This window comes from Phlebotomus papatasi, chromosome 1, assembly GCF_024763615.1.
Source record: "Phlebotomus papatasi isolate M1 chromosome 1, Ppap_2.1, whole genome shotgun sequence".
NCBI lineage: Eukaryota > Metazoa > Arthropoda > Insecta > Diptera > Psychodidae > Phlebotomus > Phlebotomus papatasi.
Window position 1 is genome coordinate 44,079,532 of NC_077222.1, and position 14,310 is coordinate 44,093,841.

Genomic DNA, 14,310 nt, shown 5'->3' on the forward strand with positions numbered 1-14,310 from the left:
AAATACAGAAATTACCCTATAGCAATATAAATGTCACGTTCTTTATGTTCTAAAATATTAGTACGTAGACTCTCGCAAATTCGGCTCTTTTAAGATCGGGCTACTCGAGGGGTTACTCATTGGAGAAACACAAGCCATTTGGCGGAGAAACGGTTTCAGAAACGAGGAAACATTACTGGAAACAAGAGAAACATGCTTGGAAACGGGGAAACGTAGCTGGAAACACAAAAATGTTTCTGGAAACGCGGAAACACAAAATTCCCCGTAAGAAATTGAAACTTGGATAGAAACATGGATAGAAACACGGAAACATGGATAGAAACACGGAAACATGGACAGAAACAAGGAAACATGGACAGAAACAAGGAAACGCGGATAGAAACATGGAAACGTAAATTTTCAATTGAGAGTTTAACGCTAACTATTTGAAATTCAAAAATTACCCGGTTTGTCAGCAGTTATTAGCTGTAAGTTTCTTTTTAATGTGGACCCTATAAAAATATTATACTGCTAATTTGTTGCAATATTACAAAATTATTTATGTATTTAACTTTTAAGGTAAAGTATCCTCGAGTCGACCGCCCTGAGTTCCTCAAGTCGACCGGTGGAAATATTTATTCAATTTATTTACATTTACAATAATTTTTATCGAAGGGTTTAACATCATAGGGTCATTTTTTTCATAATTAATTCAAATCACTGAAAATATCATAGAAATTGACCATAAAACACTGAAAAATCATAAAAAGACGGAGCGTTAAGGTATTTCTTAAAGAAAAATTGAGAATTTTTCATTAAATTACGGTATACTTTTTGATATTCTTGACTTTTTTCTTAAGGATTTCAATTACTATCCTCACAGATTACTTGAGTATTCCAATTTCCAATTCCAAATTCCAATAGAGAATAAATTGAATGAATTGAATTTTGAGTCTAATCGCAAGTTGAGTACTTAATCTTTTTTACTTGTGCAAAAATTTTAGTACCATGACTAAGTTAAAGATTAATTTTATATATAAAAATTGAAAGTGCATTTCAAATAAATTGTTCCTCAATTCGACCGGTCGACGAATCATAGCAAGTGAAGCTTTTTTTCTTGAATGTTGTTTTACTTCTGAATGAATTCATAAAAGTGAGTTTCCCTATTTATTTTAATGATTAACTCTTTCGTCTCTTTTGGGACTCTGAGTACCCAAAGCAGAATATGAATATTCAGTGAAAAACAATGTTTTTTTAATTATTCAGAACTGAGAAAAATTCAATTCTTTTGGATAATTACAAACTATAAGGTTGTCCAAATGTAAGATATTTTTTGTAGGAACTCAATTAATTCCTGAGCTTAGATATTTTTGATTAAAAAAATGTGAAATTGGCTTACAGCATATGCTGCGGTCCGGAAAGAGTTAACTAAATTTTAAGTGCTAATCATGATGTGTTAAACAAGCCAAAGTTAAATCCGTGGCTTTTAAGTTTTGTGATTTGTTTAATTTTAAGAAAAAATAGGTGGTCAAGTAGACGAACCCCAGGCGGTCGAGTAGAAGTACACTGATATTGAAATGGTCGAGTAGAGGAACACTTCACATTTTTGAAGCATTTTAATTTTTTTATAATTTAAAATTATATTATGACTAAATGAAGTTCACAATTAGATAGACAAGGATGTATTCTATAGTTTTAGGCAAAAACCCTATGAAAAAACACAAATTATAACTTTTTTCATAAGTTTCAAATAACTGCTTTTTTCATAGTTTTTCACAAAATCTATCCTTCACTCTTTCATGTCATTAGGGTCATATACGACGCGACGAAAATTTTTTTTTGACTATTTACATTAATTGAAATCTATCTTTTTGTGCACGACATCATAATATAAGGATGTAAGATTCTTGGCTAATTTTCTCAAGGCTCCAGATATTCAGGAAAAGAAAATATTTGAAATAAAAAATCACGAATTTCGAACTTTGTGAAATGATTTTTATTTAAAAATTTTTTATATTCATTTATTTTTTTAGCGAAAAGTTCTTTAGAAGCACAAAATAGAATATCCAAAGATTGTATATTGCATATTTTGATATAATAAACTACTCTCAATTTTCCAGAAAAGCGCGTAGAATTTTCCGGGTCATATATGACCCTATTGTCGGCAAAGGAAAAGTTTATGAAAGTGTTTTCGTGCCAACAATGTAGTTGGGACAGTTGGAACATTGTTTTTCTTTGTGAAATCCACAGGGAATATATCTTGCTCCTGAACATTTCATCTTATATCTGATGAATTATAACATATTTTGCAATATTTTAGTTAGAGTATTCTGCAAGCGTCCCATATTGTGTAATTGTATTGTGTGTGGATAAATATGTAGATAAGTTTATTTTTGCCAAATACCACTCAAAATATTGTGACAGAGACTGTTCAAAGGGATTACCAGGAAGATTCCTTGAACACCAAGAGTACAGTGTTCATCAAAACTATCCAGTTTGCCATGATTTTTTTCCAAATTAATAACTTCAAACAAAAAAACTCTTAGAAAGCCCGTGATATGGATTTTGAAAATGGTATGTATACTTCACTTGCCGACAATAGGGTCATATATGACCCGGAGTTTTTCCGAGTTTTCACGCAATGGAATTTTTTTTCCTTTCACAACTATTATATTTGAATATAAAGCATTAGGAAAAACTCAGTTTTACATGAATTTACTTGCTGAATAAAAGTGTGACGCGAAAGAGTTAAGTGATCGACATAGGATACTTTACCTTATACTAGAAAACTTCATCAGATTTTCTTTATTACGTTTTTTGAGCTGAATTTTATATAAGATTATGTTTGAACTAAAATTAAATAACAATATTCTACTCATATAAAGCATAAGATTATATGTGGAGCTCAGAGCGACAATGGCTAATATCCTATGCTTTAGTCATTTTCACTCTGAGCTCCACATATAAAGTTCTAACTTTCAAGGTAAATTCTTTGATAATAAGTTTCTAGTCCACCAAATTAAACAGAGATTTGATATTATTGAAACACAAAGGTGAGGCTTTTTCTCTACAAGTCTTAATGTAGGGGGAGGTGTGGCTACTTGGAGCTAGATATGGTAAATTTCAAGAAATTTCATGAATTTCCGCCTAAAATAGATAGAGATTGCCGTGAAATTTCTAAAATTGTACCATCTCTACTTGGAGCAGTGGGGTTACATTGATATACGATTTTTTTCGTGTATTTCTGAAGGAAACTGGGCTTTAACGTAATGTAATTTAGTTAGACAGACGAAACAATTATGGATCTAAATAAAATAATTATAAGGCTCTGCTTCCTTTAGTATGCGAAAAAGTCGTATATAAATGTAGCCCCATCTCCCCCTACATTAAGACATCTAGAGTTCTAGAGCAAAAGCTTCAGTTTCTGAAACCAATAAATTTTCACGAGAATTTTATTTGTCTTAATACTCTTTCCGTTTCGAAATAAGTCGTACGAAACACGCTTTGACACTTCTAGATCACGAATATGTGTGCCAAAAATCGATTTTTTGTGGACGTCCCGTCCATCCGTCGTATAAGCACTTCTGGAGAGAAAACGGAGATAAATATCGACAAGCGGTTTTCGGAAAAGGTTAAATGTCGATGGGTGGCTAGAAGTGGGTGATGTCAGATTCACCCCCCCCCCACACCCCTCCACCATTTTGGAACACCACCAAATTTTTTTTTTCTATAATTCAGCCCCTCTATGGCTTCGATCAATCTCAAATTATAGCTGGGCCTAAGAGCTTTCGATCAGTACCAAACTTAAGCCCGATCCCCCTGCACTGAACTAGAAGGGGTTAAAAATTCAATTTTCAAATGGCCATACCTCAGGTTCTAAATTTGAACCTCAGGTCAGAATTTGAAAACTTTTGGTGTTTTGGAAAGCTCTCGTAGAGTACTACAACCCTTAAGGCACCCCAATTTCTTTCGATTTAATCTAAAAGGTCCAATTAATTGAAAAATCGATTTTCGAAATTTCAATTTCGCATATTTTGATTTTTTTTCTTAATAGTATGCTGTAGCTGAAGTCGTGACCTTTTCAACGGTGGGTCGCACTCCTCCCTGGATGTTCCCCAACTTGAGCTATAAACGAAAATGTCTTGACAGGATCCTATTTTCAGTATTTATGAAGCGATTTCGATGAAATTTTAGTATACATTTGTATCTGTGATCTATATCTTTCTAACGATTGGTCCCATTCGTCTTTACACCAACCCACTGTACCCCGACCCTTACTATATTCAAATGGAGTAGACTCTATCTCTAATGTTTATTAATCGATTTGAGTGATCTTTTTAGCCGAGATTCTTTACAATCTCAGCTTTTGTGGTCACAGGTGAAATGCGACCTTGTCACATCGGGCCCAAATTTTGGATTCACGCATTTGAATACTCATAGATCACGAACATCATATGCGCTAAAAATCGATTTTCGTGAACGTCCCGTTCCGTCCCGTCCATTGTATAACCACTACTAGGGAGAGAACGGAAAGAGATATCAACAAGCGGTTTTCGGAAAAGGTTAAATGTCGATGGGTGGCTAGAAATAGGTGATGTCAGATTAAAAATACGCTTAAAAATACACAGAGCCCAATCAAAAAACGGTTAAGAATGCGCCTGAAACCACGCGCAGCTCAATCACAAAATGGTAAATGCGGTAAATGCGCTTAAAATCACGTACAACAGAATCATAAAACAGTTAAGATTGCATTTAAAAACTCGTACAGCTCAATCAAAAAACGGTGAGTGATTTTAAAAGCATTTCACGTTTCATGATTGAGCTATGCGTGATTTTAAGTGCATTTACCGTTTTATGATTAAGCTGTTCCTAATTTTAAGCGGTTTTACCGTTTTATGATTGAGCGGTGTGTGATTTTAAGCGCATTTACCGTTTTATGATTCTGCTGTATGTAATTTTAAGCGCATCTACCATTTTGTGATTCAGCTGTGCGTGATTTTAGGCGTTTTTATCATTTTGTGATTGAGCTATTCGTGATTTTAAACGCATTTACCGTTTTATGATTGAGCTATTCGTAATTTTAAGCTCAATATTACCCGTTGTATGATTCAGCTGCGTGTGATTTTAAGTGCATTTACCGTTTTATGATTGAGCTGTGCATGATTTTAAATACATTTACCGTTTATGATTGAGCTGTGCGTGATTTTAAGAGCATTTACCGTGATTTTAACGTGATTTTAAACGCATTTAAACATCTAGTATAAAACGTTTTTCCACTTATCTCAAATTGATCCTTACGATTTCGTTTAATTTTGGACATGTTTTGAAGGTAATCCAGCAGAACATTTTGTCTTGCGATGCTCTTCACCGAAAATCTTTGACCTTGAATTCTTCAAGGTCCAAAGTTCAACCACTTTGTAGAGCCTAATTTTCAACGGATTTAAACTTAACGGATTTTAAAACCAAATATTAGCCACAAATAGAATTTTTTTGAAAGGTCTTAATTCTGAGTCCAACTGCGTTAGTCGAAATCGGTGATGAATCGGTAAAGTAGCGGTAACAGCTCTCTTTTAAAAATAGTGTTTTTCGCGTTTTTTCAGTCTTCTGACCCATATAAAATTCAGACGATTCAAACGGTAAGAGATATAGATTTCCGCTTTTCGATCACCCCTCCTCAAATGATAATATTTCGACGCTAATCTCTTTATTTTTCCCCCTTCCCCCTCATACGTTTCTTACCCCCCTAAAATATATCAAAAATTAGGTTTTTCTAATATTTAAAAATAAATAAATTTAATTTTCAGTTGATTCCAATCTTCAAATAAACTCATTAGAATAAATATCTTAATTCACAACCATTTCCAGACAATTATATAAATTTGCTCCTTGACTCTTCTAGAATGTTACAGTTTAATGAAAATTCTTTAGATATAATTTGAAAACTTTTTAAATACAAGAAAAATACGCGAGTGTAAAATGTTTCTATTGGAAACATATTAATCCAAATGGAGACAAGGGAAAGTTTTTAATTGGAGACAAGCAGTGTAAGTGAAAACACGACGACAGGCTTCCAAAACCTTGTTGAGTTGCTCTTGAGTGCAGGATTTGTTCTTATTCCAGGGCTTTACTCCTTTCCCATCTATAACAATAGGTAAATCTCTCTAAAAAAAAATCATATTTCTAAGGTTTCCTCTTGAAGCATTTGCAGACATTTCAGAAAAACTCTTTGTTTACGAAATAGGTAATTATTTCATTTGAAAACTTCAAGAAACGTTACCAATAAAGATAAGCACATCATTTAAATAAAATTATCCAGAAATGTGACATTATATGTTAAATAAAACGAATAAACAACAGTTTCATTTTGTTTTTCATTGGAAAACATGGTCGATCGATTAAAAATTCGATGGTGAAAAGGTTATACTTTTAATTTTTCTGAGAAATTAACAAATTAAATTAGTGAATATGAATGGATTTGGAGCAAAATTACCCAAATAATGAAACTGTTGTATAGAAAATTATATAAATATAATAATTTAGTATTATAATTATCGTGAAAACAATGATTTTTCCATTTGTTGTAGCCGTAGTAGCAAAAAATTTCCATTTGGAGCAGATTTTGAATTAGCTTAATTTACTCTACGCCATCGCCAGTCTAAATTTCTAATAAAATTATTTTAGACATAGATAAATAATTCTACATAAAAAGAATGCCAGATTGTGCTAACATAACACCTGATGCGACACAAATTCCATAATGTACATGTGTTTAGTCGGGCACTTTTCTGCATTGGGAAGAAAACATCCGATAAAACTATTCAAATTTGAAAGAAAATTACGGATTTAAATGTCTGGATAAAAATTTGGATAGAAACAAAGTAGAAACAAGGGAATATGCATGGAAACGCAGAAACACAACTAGAAACGCGAGAAACACGACTGGAAACGAGGAAACACAACTAGAAACAAGGAAACACAAATAGAAACAAGGAAACATGGTTAGAAACGAAGAAACATAACTGGAAACATACTGGAAACGAGGAAACACACCAAGAAACGGGAGAAACACATTTTTTTTAGCGATAGAAACAGAAACGGAGAAACAGAAACAGAAACGGAGAAACATTTCTCGTGTTTCTGGAAACGGGAAACGCAAGCCAATTTCTTTTCTTATGAGTAACCCCTCGGGGCTACTTTTTAATTCGGGCAGCGGTTACTTTTGAAAAAAGTTTGTTGTCATTTTTCAAGTTTGATTCAGGGCCTCGCGATTGGGGCTTCGGAGTTGAAGCCATTTTTTATTTCACTCCTCCATCTCGCTTACTCTTATAGAAAAGTGCTAAATTTTTAAACGTTAGGGCTTGTAGTTTAAAAACTATGGTTCTTATCAAAATATGGTTTTGACTTATCAAAAGTGGATCTAATAAGCCATCATTATGCTAAATATAATAAAAGTCTGAGGTCTTGTTTAGGCTGTGGTACTCGTTCCGAAAAAAATGCGTATCAACACACAGCATATTTGAGTGTATACTTCAATATTACGCAATTGAATCAACCATTGCGTTCAATTTGAGTTATATTGTGTTCATTAATTGCTCTTAATGATAATGATTTAAAGAATTAATACTTATAAGATTAATTTGAGCACATTTCGTCACAATTTTTACATTTTTGCCATTTACTTTTGTATGAAACCCAGTAAATAATCAGAAGTGGAATTATTTTGGAATGTCCATGGAATTTTCCTAGGAATGTTTTTCTATTATATTAATTTGAAAAACAAATTTTTTTCGTGAAATATCATTTCCAATAGAAATTTAACATTAATTCTTCGTTTTAATTAGAAGATAAAGTGTAATACGAATTATTTTGTGCTTGAGATATTGCATGAATCATGAAATATTTAAGAATACATCTCCTTTTTCGTTTTTTTTTTAAGCAATTAATGTAAAGTTCCCTTTATGTTTGGGAGGATTGTCTAAAAGGCAATGAAGGAAATTTTAAGAAAGGTATTTTTTTTTCTAAAAATCAACAAATTTTGAAATAAAAATTGTTTTCAAAATTCTTTCATTTAATTTGGAGTTATACTCACCTGTTATCAATATGGTTTTATGATTCTTAATAAATTTATTATGCGTTGTGCTGACTAACGCTAAGTTGAATTTTTTAAAAAGGTCTCTCAAATTCAAATGCCAACGACAAAATTTTGATTTGATTTTGTGTAAATTGAATCAATATTGCAAAACCTAAAACTTTGAGCAATAAAAAATATCTAAATATATTTCCATTTAAGCAGAAATGGAAAATTAAGTCTGATTTCAAAGTCTGGAAAATATTAAAAAAGAAAAAAAGCATTTTAGTGTTTTTATATATTTATATTTTAATAAAATACATATTTTCTTTAAAACAAAAGTGGATCACATTTTTCAATTTCTTCACATTATGTCTTTTTTCTTAAAGTGAATCAATTTCTATTTATCCAGAAATCGAAAATTCAGTGCGTTTTTAACGATTTTGACAAATATAAAAAAAACAATTTAGAAAAAGCATTTTAGTTGTCTTATATTTTTATGTTTTCATATACTATAATTATTTTATAATTTCTTATAAAATAATGAAACACATTTAAATTTCTTTCCATTGTATCTTTTTTTCTTTAAAGTGGATCAATTTTTATTAATGGAGAAATGGAAAACTTAAACTACTTTTAACTGGTTTTGAAAATAATAAAAAAAATATATATATAAAGCATTTTGGTGTTCTTATATTTTTATTATACATTTTAGTCATTTCTTAATAAAATATTGTTAGCACTAGCTTCTCCCCAACGAACGGTTAAACCCCCCGTTGGTATTTGAATTTGACATCATAGATGTCTCTCGGAGCGGCGCCGATTTCTCCTAAGAGTGTTCCTAGTGTTAGCCTGTGAGTTACCCCTACGGATCGTCGTAGTGTATAGATCGTTAGGAGGAACGCTGAGGGTCCTGGAGAAATCTCTAGCGGCCAAGGCGCTCATCCACGCGATTGCATTGAGGGCTCCGCCCTTACAGATTCCCTGACGGTTCTAACAATATGTCTTTTTCTGCAAAAAAAAATGGAACATATATACATATATAGACATGTATTTACATTAATTTGTACTATAGTCAAGTGTGCTAAGCTAATCCGGGCGCTTCGCTATCTTGATCGTTTATGCCTAATCCACTTAAAATAATATTTTTATTTTTATTTCCGTAATATACTCACTACAGTAACATGATAATATAACAATTCAACTTTGAAAAAAAGCAAAATTATTATTTATTTCCATTAAATAAGTGAGTGTAATCGACTCATTTAAACTTGTGCCAGCTGGGTTCTGCACTAAAAATTTTTTAGCAGTGATATTTTCGCTAATGAAAGCTGGTTGATTGAAAACAATTATTGTTTTTTTCCTTGTGAAAAAAAGTATTTAAAATCCAAAGGTTTAATTAAAAGTGAATTACCCAAAAGGCGACCCAGTTAGTGCATGCTGATTTTTTTCAGTATTTATCATTATTTTATAAATTTTCGTTAATATTTTTGATATTTTTTTATATTATGTTTCTGAATGAAACAGTGCATAATTCTATGGATTTAGAAGAAGTAAAAAAGAATTTTATCAGTCCAAAAACTAGCGTTTAAGTAGCACTCTACGGAAAACGATCCAGTTACCCACCTTACTATACATAAAAAAATTTACATATTTTTAAAATGCACTAGACTTTACAACTTGCTTCGTTCTGAAATTACATAATTTATTTGAAGGCTTTGGACATATTCCACGTGAACATTTCGTCCAAACATATGTGACCAAAAAATCACCATTCAAAGATATAAGTTTAAATATTATAGAGGGTTTTTCAAACGATTTGATTCAATATGGATTTTTTGGAAATGTCTTGAAATAAGTAATGAATCGGTTAAATATCCATAAATGACATATCTTTCTCGTATTTACATTATTTGTATATTCGTATGCTTGTAACTAATGCCAAAGTATTATAAAAATTATCATTTCTTTATCAATTTTTGTTTTTGAAATGCTTTTGTGATTTTTGAATCAATTTAATATTTAATCTCTAGTAGACAGGTAAGTACCAAAAGATCATGTAGAACAATATCTAATTCACGGAAAGCTCTATCTCGTGAGTTTAAGTATACGCAAAGCTGGGAGGATTTACCATTTCTTTTTTTTTTAAATTCTTTTATACGTAATAAGGTCAATAAAATACATAAAGCAAGTATAAAAATTATTAATCAGAATGGGACACCGGTGTTCGATTTTTCTTTACTATAGACAACAAACTATTTATTTATAAAGATACATTCGAGATCCCCTTACATAGAGATAGACTACGTAGTTTTTAGCGTCCACCGCCGTCTTAGCGTTGGTGACCAACCTCCAGAGGAAAACGGTGGACAAGCTCTTTCTCAGGTTGTATATGCCAAATAACTCTAATAATAACTTTAATAATAATAAATAAAAATAAAATAATAAGGGTTTACGCAAGCCTCGAAGTAAAAAAAACCATATTTTTTCTCTTTTTTTTTCAAAATATTAAAAAAGAAGTATATTAAATTTAAACTCTTACTGTGTTATCACACTTGCACATTAAAATTATAATATGATTCACATTAATTGTCGCTGGTGAGAGTCCAAATGTGTAATTTGTGTGTTTGAATCATTTTATATTCAAAATTTGATCTATTTGTTGATAAAAAGGTAGACTTGGCCCGCAAAATTTGATATAAATTGATTTATAGCATTAATGTGAAAAATTTATGCGATTTTCTCTTTAATTTTTTAATGTGAAAAATATTTATGCTTTAGGTAAATTTAAACATATTTTTGCAGGCCAAGTCCACTTCTTTATCAATAAATTAAAAAACCCCAAATATTAAGTGACTCGAAGACACAACATATTTGGACGCTCACAAACGACAATTGATGTGAATCACATTAAAATTTTAATGTGCAAGTGTGATAATGCCGTTAGGCATGAAAAAGGACATTAATTGAACATACTTAATAAAATGAAATTTATTAATAAAAAAGAGATGGCAAAGCGTCCCAGCTTTGTAGAATGCTCGAACTCACGAGATAGAGTTCACGGTGAATTAGCTTTTTGCATAATCTTTTGGAATCACTGATCTACTAGAGATTAAATTGATTCATAAATCACAAGAGCATTTGAAAATCAAAAAATCGGTTCTTAATCCATTCATTACCGATGAAGATAGATGCAGCCGGGTTCTAATTTGCAATACTTTTCTAAAAAATCAAAATTTAAGCAAAAAGAAAAATGAGCCTTCCAAAGTGGTTGGACTTTGACCTTCAATAATTCCAAATGGCGAATTTTCCGGTCATAGGTATGTTTGGGGGAAATATTCGCCTGGACCAGCTCTAAAACATATACAAAAATCTTTGAAAAAGCTTGGGCCAATTTTGAGAAAAACCGGAAAAGCATTATTTTTAGGGAATTTTAATTATTGGGGATGTAAAATTATTCAAAAATCGGTACTTAACCGGTTTATTACCGATAAAGACCGATGCAGCCGGGTTCGAAATTGCAATACCTTTCCAAAAAATCCAAATTTAACCAAATCTGTTCAAAAATGAGCCTTCCAAAGTGGTTGATCTTTGAGAGCTCTGCCTTATATTCCTTTTCACAAATTTTTCTGGTGCATATAAAATTATTGTCGAATTAAATTTGTCCATAAGTCACCACAAAATCATTTTCATGAAAATTGTTCAAGAGGGTTTCAAAATATCATTAACCTCTTAATTAGTTAATTGACCAAATCGGGTGAAAATTAGGCTTTTGACCTTGAATAATTCAAGATGGCGAATTTTCCGGTGATAGGTGTCTAAGAACGAAATATTCAGCTAGACTAGGGTAAATGTCCTAATTCAAAATCATTTGCAGACGCTTTAACTTTGACAGAAGATTCAACACATTAAGTTCATATTTTTTCTGAAGAAAATTACATAAATTTGCTCCTTGACTCTTCTAGAACGTTACTGTTAGTGAAAATTCTTTAGATATAATTTGAAAACTTCTTAAATACAAGAAAAATACACGAGTATAAAATGCTTCTATTGGAAATATATTAATCCAAATGGAGACAAGGGAAAGTTTCTAATTGGAGACAAATGAGACGCTCAGTGCAAAAGTGGACCGTTTTAATACGGAAATGCATACAAAGGAGACCACTCTTGCTCTGAGCGTCTCAAATAGTGTAAGTGGAACTGCAACGAAAGGCTTCCAAAACCTTGTTGAGTTGCTCTTGAGTCCAGGATTTGTTCTTATTCCCGGTCTTTTCTCCTTTCCCATCAACAACAATAGGAAAATCTCTCCGAAAAAATCATATTTCCAGGGCTTCCTATTGAAGCATTTGCAGACACTTTAGAAAAACCCTTTTTGTTCACGAAATAGGTAATTATTTGATTTGAAAACTTCACGTACCGTTAACAATAAAGATTAGCATTTAATTTAACTAAAATTAGCCAGAAATGTGACATTAAATGTCAAACAAGACCAATAAACAACATTTACCTAATTGTGTTTTTCATTGGTCGATCGATGAAAAATTCGATGGTGAAAAGATACACTTTTCATTTTTTTGAGAAATTAATAAATTAAAATTTGTGAATATGAATGGATTTTTGCTTTATTTGGAGCAAAATTAACTAAATAATAAATCTCTGGTATAGAAAATACATAAATATAATAATTTAATGCTATATTTATCGTGAAAACAATGATGTTTCCATTTGGAGTAGCGAAAAATTTCCATTTGGAGCAGGTTTTGAATTAGCTTAATTTACCCTACCTGCAAAACATATCCAAAACTGAAAGAAATCGTAAGGGCCAACTTAAAAAATCCTATGAAAAAATTTCACTGCCCGCCCATACCGACAAGAATTTTTAAAAGCTCTATTTTCCAAAGATTTATTTCGAAGGAATTGAAACTCTGGGAATTTATTCTTTTTACGTTATACAATTATTCAAACAGATTTTATTTTTTAATTCAAAGACCCACGTAACTCATTAAAAGGTTAAATTAATTGAGTATTCAATTGCGATTAAATTGCGATTATTTTACATATATATTTAAATTAAAGTTAAATAAAAAATTAGTGAAAATTTGATTTTTTGGTTAAAAATACCTGTACTGTTATTAACGTCAATTTGGAAGTTATATGATTTTTTCTTCGAGTTTTAAGTGTTAAAATACTAAGAAAAAGAAAATTATGTTTTCTTCACGAGAGAGAAAATGTTTTTTTTTTTAGTAAATTTTCAATAATTTTTTACAACATTGGAAAAATGTCCTATGGATGTGTCTTATGACTCTGCGGACAAAAAATTTATTGGGATTTCGTGGAATTCTCCCGCCTATGAAGTAATTCTGCGAAATATCGCTATTTCTCTATTGTTTATAGATTTCTCACAATTTCCTTAGGTTCACTAGGGTCTATGAACACTGATTAATAGAAATTTGGATAATTTGGTTCACCATATATTTGTATTTCACAGAATTTGAGGATTTTAACACTATTTTGCACTACATTACTTACCCGTGGAATGACACCTTTCGGGAGTCTCTTTCTGTCGCTCCGCACACTATGCATCGCATTTTTCATCACACTGATTAAGATTTTACCAAATTTACACTTTATTTCGCGATTATAAAACAAATTTTCGCTTAAAAATTCCGCGACGGCTTGCTTTCATGCACACACATACACACACTCATGAAAGGACCGCGAAGCATTTCGACTTTCCGAAGCAAGTCGGCGCTGCTACCGCCACAAATCAGAATTTCGGAAGAGCTTCATTTAGCTCCATATGAAATGAACAGAACACCGAGGCCCTGGTTTGATTATGATTATCAAATGAATCAAATATGCTCAAATTTGGCATGGTTTGCCTTAGTTTTGATGTGATTTTGCATTATTGTGGGATTTTAATGCAATTTACGTTATATATGAGTGTGTAAACTCAATATCTATATACACATGAATAAACAATCGTTGCATTTCAAAAAGTTTGTCGCCCGAATTTCTGTCTAATTCGGCTGACATTTCGGTCCCATATATGCTCGAATTTGAGAGACTGTATTGGATTGTGAATTTGAATTGTCTAAAAAAGCTTGGAATGGTCGATTTTGAATGATAAACATTGATCGAAATGAAATTGATCGACTCGAATGAAACTCCAAAATCTGATATGAAATATTCACCATGGAATGAAATGCAATGATTGAGATAAAATGGTCAAAGACCAATACAAAAGAAAATGAAATTATAGC